Raw genomic sequence first — 9231 nt, forward strand, 5'->3', positions numbered from 1 at the left:
CAGAAATAACATTAATTCATTTATATCCCACATGTTCTAAAGCAAATCTCAAAAACATTCCATGAACTTGTCAACTAGGCTCCCTTTGCCCTCATGACCTTTCCAGTCTACATAGACACTAAAATTTCCTTTGATTATCACCTTGCTTTTCTGACAAGCTCACATTATTTTTTCATAAACAAGGTAACTGCTTTTGTAGAAAACGCTTGTTGAATTTGATCGTTAGGACTGAGGGGTTTGGAGATGAATTTTAAAGTGTATTTTTCCCCTCTACTGCCTTTGGGCCTTTTTTCTGTGTCATTGTTTTTCCCGTGAGATTATATTGCTGCAAGATGTTTGGTCTTTTCCTGCCCATTAATATTGTGTTTACATATTCTATCTTTGACATGACACAAATGTATTACTTTCATCTTGAAATGGTTACAATATCATCCACCAGACAAATGTGGAATAACATTGATTAACAATAGACAACCAGGGATCTAAGTAACTATGAAATCGTTGGGTTGACATCCAGGCAGTGACCTTTCTTCATTCTTTATATAGCTGTCATTTTGATGAAAATGGAGTTTTTGCTGAAGACAGAATTAATGAATTTTTATACAAACACATTTTTTCATAAATTAATAATATCGCTCCTGAGAGTCGAGAGAATGTCATAACTGAAGAAGGGCCTGTGCCCGAAACGTTGAATCTCCTGTTCCCTGGATGCTGCCTGACCTGCTGTGCTGTTCCAGCAATAAAGTTTCAACCCAAATATTTTAAACCCTTGCCCGTTGTTTCTGGACATTTCTACTAATGGAACATTTTTATCAAATGAACTCTCAAAATCTCTTTACGTAGGTAACCTCAGCTTCTTCAATTTACCCTTGTAACTGAACACCTGAAACCATTGTCATAACTCTATTCTGCACCCTCAACAATGACTTCACATTCATCCTAAAGTATTGTCCAGCATTTCATGCCAAACAAATGTTTTACACAAAGTTCATCAAAACTCCCTTGCTTTTGTACTATTACAAAATACAGGACCCTGATTGCTTTACTGACCACTTGCTCAAACTGCCTTGCCACCATCAAGAACTTGTACACAATTTCTCTAATTCCTGTGAAAATGCATCATCTAACTCATCTCACACTTGAGGGATTCTTCCTCTACAATAGTGTAACTGATTGATTGGGCAAATCCAATCAATGTGCAGTTTAAAGTGACACCTAATTACAGATGTACTTTATATGCTTACCTCTCTAATTTCCTATTTAATGTATTTACTAACATAACCACTATAGTTTTAGGGTCTATATACAACCCCCACTATTGTTTTCTACACCTTGGTGTTTCCAAACTCCCCTTGTACAGGTCCTACGTCAACAGAAATAATGGCCTTCTTCACAATTGCATTAATTGTCTCTTAAACCAGCAATCCTGTCCCATCTCCTTTTCCTATTTGTCTGCTCTTCCTAAAAATTCAATACCCTCGAATATTCAGTTCCCATCCCTGGTGACCCTGCATCCATATCTCTATAATCCCAACCAATCCATACCTGTTTATATTATTTGCATGGCTAATTTATTCGCATTATGGTGAATGCTCCGTGTATTATGACACATTTTATTTAATGTTTAGAAACTTACACACATTATTTTTTTCTGCCCATCACTTTTGTGATTATGATTCTGTCTTTTGATTTTGCCCTTCTTTCCCTCTCAACTCACTTTCTATATAGTTTCCCATTCCCCTGCCAATTCATCTTACCCTCTCCACAGCCACATCAGCAAATACTCCCTTAGGACATCAGTTCTGGACCTGCTCAGGTGCAACATGTGACCAAAGTGTACTGATCCCAGCTCCCCCAGAACTGGTCCCAATGCTTCAGAATCTGAAACCCACTCCCTTGCATCAACTCTCCAGCCACATAGTCATCTAATAATCCTGCTGTTCCTACTCTGACTAGCACATGGTGCTGATAGCAAACTTGACATCATTAACTTGAGGTCCAACTTTTTCCTTTGCCTTTTAACTGTCTGCATAGGCCCTCATCCCTTTTCTTAAATATGTCATTGATCCTGACGTGAACCACAACCACTAGCTGTTCATTATCCCTCACCAGGAATGCCCAGCCGCTCTGAGACATCCTTAACCCTAGCACCGGGGATTCTCATTTGTATCCAGAGGAAAGTGCCTTACTGTTGAATTCCACACTATTCCTCCCTTGTCTGCAGCAGAGCCAACTGTAATGCAACAAATTTGGTTGCTACTACTTTCCTCTGAGATGCCCTTTCCCCAACAGTATCCAAAGTGGGTATATCTATTTTGGAGGAATGGCCACAGGGAATTCCTTCAATGCTTGCCAAATCCTCTTGGTGGTCACCCCATTCCCTCTCTGTGGAGTCTTAGCCTATGATCACCTCTCTTTGGCATACTATCCATGACACTCTCAGTCTGGTGGATGCTCCACAGTGACCCAGTCACCACTCCAATTCTGAAATTCAGGCTTGCAGAATCTGCAGCTGGAGACACTTGCTACGTACATTCTGGACATGGGCACTGTAACTGTGCCCAACTTCCCAGCCAGAACAGGGGGAGCACACCAAGCAGGGACAAATGAGTGAAAAAGAGTTGGGGGAGATGGGGAGGAAATGAAATTGAAGAACAAGGTTTTTTGAAATATTTGAGGATAATTAGGGACAAGGGCAAGGTACAGTCTTCAGAGAAATATCGCAAAAACAGGCCAATATAAATTTGATTGTGAAGTAAAAGGTTTGTGGAGTAAAGCAATAATATGGCATCAGAACAAGAAAGGGTGCATTTGAGGAGATACTGCCAGAGATTAAAACACAACCAGCTGCAGAGAGATCATAGAGAGACTTAAAAGGAACAATTAAACTAATGGTTAGATTGCTGGAGGGGATTGCTATAATATACGCACACATGGATGTTCATCTTTGTTATAGCATGTTGTTTCCTTTACAATATAGGTAGGCAGAGAAACAACAATTAGAATTGAATCTGGTGAAATGTGATGTAATAGCTTAAGGGGGACAAACAATTTTGGGTAATATGCTACAAAGGGTAGGATACGACAGAAATACACTTTTGTCTTCCTTGAGTTCTGATTAAAGATCGTCAACCTGAGATCTTAACTTTGTTTTTCCAACAAATTTTTGAACATCTCCAGTATTTTATGCTCCTTTTGGAATCTGAAACCCACAAATATTGATTTGTGCACCTGAACGATCAAAGCCAATAGGGATGTTGGCCCAGAGCTGAAAAGTGAGATTAGGTTTGATAGCCTGTTTCCAGCTGACACAGACATGGTGAGCTGAATGGTCTTCTGTTCCACAAATTTCCTATGATTTTTATACTCAGTCATTGCCAAGGCCCAGTCACAACTGCCTGAGGTCTCACTTTCTACTACATTCAGCTGGGTGGAGCAAGAAAAAGACCAATGTGGGAAGCTTTGACTTTATTAACATGTCGTATCCTGTCTCTGCCTCCTAATACTTTTTCACTTCTTCTTCCTGCTTGATGTGTTCAATTATAATATGAAACACTTCTGGTTTTCATTTTGCTACTTTGATCTCCTCTGGACAAAGTTGGTAAGGAATCATTATTGGCAAGCTTGCAGGCATCAAGAATGAGCGGTCAGGTAATTAGTAAAAGAAGCATTGGCAACATGAAGAAATTTTATTTCATGCAGTGAGTGGTTAGGATTTGGAGTGGATTGTCTGACAGTGTTGTGGATGCAGATTAAGGAAGTTAGATAGGAAGAATGTTCAGGGTTCTGGGAACATAGCAGGAGAATGGGACAATGTGAATTGCTCAAGTAGACAGTTTGTACAGCCACATCAGGCTGAATGGCCTTCTTCTGCAATGTTTCTGTTATTCCGTGGTCTGTGATTATAGTTCATCCATATTAAACCCTCCATCATAAAATCCAGTTGGCCAAAATCATTCAGTCAATACAACATTAAAAACCTTCAATCAATAACTTCATGCAGTAATACATCAATCATACAGACAAGGGAATCTGTGTACATTCCCTTCGTGTCTGTCCTGTGGGTGCCTTTGCCTGACCAACTGCATTATGCAATATCACACTAGTGCGGTGCTACACTAGAGGCTGCAATAGTTGTGATGGAAGGCTGCTGGGAGTATCCAGATCCCAATGCAGGAAAACCTGAAACATCTCTGAGCCTTCAGGACATGGTTTCATGGGTGAAACCAGAGTGGGCTGGCTGGGCATCTGAAAAGCTATTGCAAAGGCATTGTGAAGTGGCAATAGTTGGAGGATGAATACTGTCATTCTGAAAGAGGACAAGAGGCACAGAGCTATCCTCACAAACAGGCATCTTTTTAATCCCTAATCTATTGATTGCTGGAATCCTGTGAGAAGCTACTGCCTGATGAGCACTGAGATTCATTTACACAATGGTATCAGTCTGACCCTGGATGGCAGCAACTAGGGATCTCAAGACTTCTGCCTGTGCTTCCACTGCAACACTGAGATATTCCATCTTCCCTCTGTACTGTAACAAAATCTGAGACAGTAGCCAGTAAGTGCTACATCATTAGTCAGTCAGACCATGTAAATGCAGGTAATTGAGGTCACTCTGCAGTGCACTACCTAAATGAGTTTATTCCTTTGTTTTTCAGTGCCCTTGGATAAAACTGAATAATTTTTGATTGATTGGATTTGATTTATTGTCACATGCATTTATTACAAAATGCAATGAAAAATATTGTTTAGTGTTGCCACTCTCTGGCACCATCTTCAAACACTGAACCTGATCCTTGCTCACCAGGAGACCTCAGGGCTGGGCTGGAGACACACCCGCCTCAACCTGGTGTTGCTGCCACAATCACCAGACAACTTCTCCTTCCTCATTTACTCAGCCTTGCCGCTCCCCAGGCCAGCGCTGCTATCTTCGTCCACCATTCCATGTAAGGCCCACTCTCATCGATGCTGCTGCAACTGAGGCAAAAAGCAAAGAGAAAAGACTTTAAAGAAAGAAAAAGTAAAAAGAAATTAAAAGAAAACAGGAAAGAAAAGCAAATGGAAGTGGACAAGCCCTAGGCTCAGTAGCCTGAATGCTGCCGCTATCTTGTGAACAATAGTTGCATGTTAGCAGCTGGTTTGGTTGAAAGGTGTGTGTAAGTAGGTTACATTACAAGGATGTTTAGGGTGAATCCTAAGTGTTAGGGAGTGCTGCTTACTGAGCAATGAGGGTGTGAAACATAGAATAGCATGAGAGGCGAGTGGTGTGTCGCATGTTAGATGTATTGTGTACGTGCATTCCCTCACCTTAATCACCCAAGTAAGGCTATTGGACTTCTTTTGGCAGTGCTGCCAAATCACGGGTGCCACTATCAGGGCATTGACCACTCTTTTCCCATTCTCACCTGAGGCAATGAAGCATGTTTTCTGCCTCCTAGTGGAAACGTGGTCTATTTTCTGACTTCCACGTGCAAGACCAGTCTCTCCAGGTTGGTGCTACCAAAACAGTGAATCCAAGTGCAGTCTGATATTATTCTTGACCTTGACTTTTCCAGAAGGTTATCCATCAGCGTGCAGTACATTTCTGCAGCTTGTCTTTTACAGGGGCTGTGTCTTTAAAAAAGGAAAGCTGTCCCCCTGCAGCAAATGGTTAACTCAGAACACCACTCACCCAAGCGGTGCACAATGGCCACTGAGAGCAACCTAGCGTAGAAGCAACTGATGGCCAAAGTAAAATTATAGCGAGATGTTGGGTTTACGGATTTTACACTTTGTTTTAAACCAGCACTGGGCAGGATTGAAAATTGCTAGCCCCAAGTCTGGAAAACATGTTCAGATTTTAGCTGTCTCCGAACTAAAGCAAGAACAAAACCAGGCAAACAGAAAGAAGATCAGTTTAATGATAATCCTTAGAAGTATTAATTTTCCTTGATTTGTCACTAGGCAGCAAAATAGCATGTCTACAATTCACATTGTTGCAAATTCTTGCTTGGTAACATGGAGAATAATATTCTAACAGCCTCTAACAGCATTAATATGAAAGATCATCACCTGGTTTAGATTTAACTGTTTTTGATACGTTAAAATTTTAAAAATATACTGATATCATTCGTATGTCAACTTTTCTTTGTGAGTAACCAAGTTTGTTTCATAGCTGGTACAAGCAAACGTTCAAGAATATTATTGAAGAACCAAGAGAGGCATTGCCATCAAAACAAAGATCATCATAGATACAATTTATAAAATGTTGACATTAAAGCACAAGGCGGCATTAGAAGTACTCTAAATTCCTTAACCTCGCTAATCTAATTTATATGAACAATTAAATAATCAGGATTGCAGATTCCATTTCCCTCCAGTATTAATTTTAAATGAATCTTAATCCAAATTGATTCTGTTGGACTAGAATGAAGCCATTCAAATACTCAGTGCTTACATGAGAAGTGGGAAAAGGATTGTTCCCAGAAGGTAAAGTAGGAGTTGAAAATATCAGTTTGTGAAAATTTCATGCAGGTACAGTACAATGTGACTACAGACTTTAATCTATTTAATTCACACCCCTGCTTTGTGATTTCACATGGCATATTGTACATTGATTTTGGACAGTTGCCATTTGCTATAATTCTGGAACTAGTGGTAACTGTAAAAGGGATACATTAAATTGTGTAGAATTAAAGTTAATTAGCATATTAACCAATTGTCTTGCACCTGCTGTTTGAAGATTATCTATTACTAAATTGCCTGAAATTATTAACATTGTATTTCTTAATTACAATTAAAGAATTATGACCTCATTATGTTATTTTATAAATCACCAATCGACTTTGAAGAAGGATGTAATTGACTAAAGGTGTAATTATCATATTTTATCAAATGACCAAAAGCTATAAAGCATTATCTGTGACTGAAAATAATTGTAAAGTCTTGATTGAGAAAATAGTATTGAACCCATCAATCTCAGATACTCAATTTGATTCATTATGAATTCTGCTCCTTGCATATAATGTCCTGAGCAATAGTTCCACAATATTTTTCCAACCTCAATAGATAGTGAAAACCTAATAGAAATAGGAAGATAGCAAAAAGAAAGTCACATCAAGGCAGAACTCCCATGTCCTTATTTTGTAAGCAAGAGTTATCAGGTGTTGCAGGCAATCATGAGGAGATTGAGGATAAAGGCATGCATGCATTTGCTCAGAATTCCTGCTGCTATATCACATTCCAGAGCCTGTTTATTTGGGGGGCTATGAAGCTCGGAAAGGGGAGGCATAACCAGATGTAAAAGGGAGCATTTGAATGCTTTAGCCTTGGATTGAATCAGAGAAGAGCATTTAAAAAAAATTCAATCTCTCCCCTTCCACAGCGGGTTCTGGGAAACTTGAATTGGGTAAGGAAGTCTAGGACTCAACCAATGTTATGTAGGCAAAAGTGACACCCACTTTCTGCACAGCAAGATCCCATGAATAGCAATGTCTGTTTTGGGAGTATTCGTTATCCCCAAGGCACCACTTGTGGTTTAAATGTACTATGATAAAATAAATACTCTTCTATGTATTTTTAAAAACATTCTTAGCCTTAACCTACTTGTGCAGCAAACACTTAGGTAACAATAAGAAAGCCAAAAGACTGGATCTTTCACTGCAGCTCCTTCTCTCTCAGTGCTCTTTCACTGGGCCACTGTTAAGCTCAGTATAACGATCTGATGTTATGTGATTTAAGCTTGTGTTTTCAAGTACTAACTGATCGAAAGCTCTTCAGATCTTTGTGTAGAGGAATGTCAACTCTTAGCGACATTATTACTTGTACAATTTTGAGCCTTATGACATTGCAACCAAAAGATCTGACCTATTATCTATGCATTGCAACCACCATTCTGTGGTTTCTGATAGCCATTTGAATGTGCCCAAAGTAACCACCAATTAATAATACTTTCACATGGTAAATGCTATTGTCTGGTAATCAAATATTTTTAAGTCAAAGAACCTTTTTATATTTATGTAAACATTGGGCATATCTTTGTAATTGTGTGGAATATGTGGCTGCATTCTTGGATATAGACAAAGAAAATTGTGTCATGTGACTCCACGCTTTAAATTCAAGCTCAGAATCTAACAGTTACCCAGTGTTACTGTGTAAGAATAATGCATTGTTGATTCTTCAGGTAAACCAAACCCTGTCTCCTTGTTCAATAAATCACCAATGTCTCATGGCAAAATTCAAAGGTATGGTCAGCTGTCTTTCTTCAATCAGTATGATCAAAGTAATAATTGCATTGTTGCTCATGTTACAGTGCAGAAGGAGGCTATTTGGCTATTTGGCTCATTGCACCTGCATCATTGTACCTGTTAAATATCCATCATTATGCCAATCTCCTGCGTTGACCCAATACTGTTGCGTATTGTTTTTATTCAACTAATCTCTTGAATACCTCAATTTAACCTGTCTCCACCACATCCAGGCAATGCATTCCATACTCTAACTAGTCACTGAGTGAAAACGTCTTTCCTCACTTTCGTCTTGTTCCTTTTGCAGATCACTTGAAATCTATGCCCTCTTCTTGTTGTTCCTTTCACAAGGTCGCAAGACCAGAAGATGTAGGAGCAGAAATAGGTTACTCAGCCCATTGCATCTGTTCCGTCAATCAGTGAAATGATGACTGATCTGACAACCTCCATTTTCCTGCCCTTTCCCCATAACCCTTGATTCCCTTATTGATAACAAATTTGTCTATTTCAATGTTGAAAATACTTAGTGACCCCTCCCCCTACTCCCCAACAAGCTAAGCAGCCAATTGTGGTAAAGAATTCCACAGATTCACTACCCTTTGAGAGAAGAAATTCCTCCTCATCCATGTTTCAATAAGTTCACCTCCTATTCTTTTATGTCCCAAAGAGTACACACCTAACCTATTCAGCACCTCCTCATAACACAGTCCCTCCATGCTTGACATCAACTCAGCGAATCATCTTTAGACTCCAACCAATGCCAATAAATCCTTCCTTAGATTAGGAGTCCAAAGCTAGTCACAGTATTTAGTGGTCTAACTAGTGCCTTGTACAGCTTTAGCAACACCTCCCTTCTTTTAATATTCCATTTGCTTTGAAATAAAGGACAACAATCCATTTGCCTTCCCTGATATCTGCTGGATTCGAATGCTAATTTGGATGATTGGTAACAGTTTCTTCCTATCTACTGTATCCAGTCCATTCACGATTCTGAAAATCTCTATTA

The sequence above is a fragment of the Chiloscyllium plagiosum genome, unplaced genomic scaffold (genome assembly GCF_037043375.1).
Source record: "Chiloscyllium plagiosum isolate Xiang-an unplaced genomic scaffold, Cpla_swu_hap1 HiC_scaffold_5, whole genome shotgun sequence".
Lineage (NCBI taxonomy): Eukaryota > Metazoa > Chordata > Chondrichthyes > Orectolobiformes > Hemiscylliidae > Chiloscyllium > Chiloscyllium plagiosum.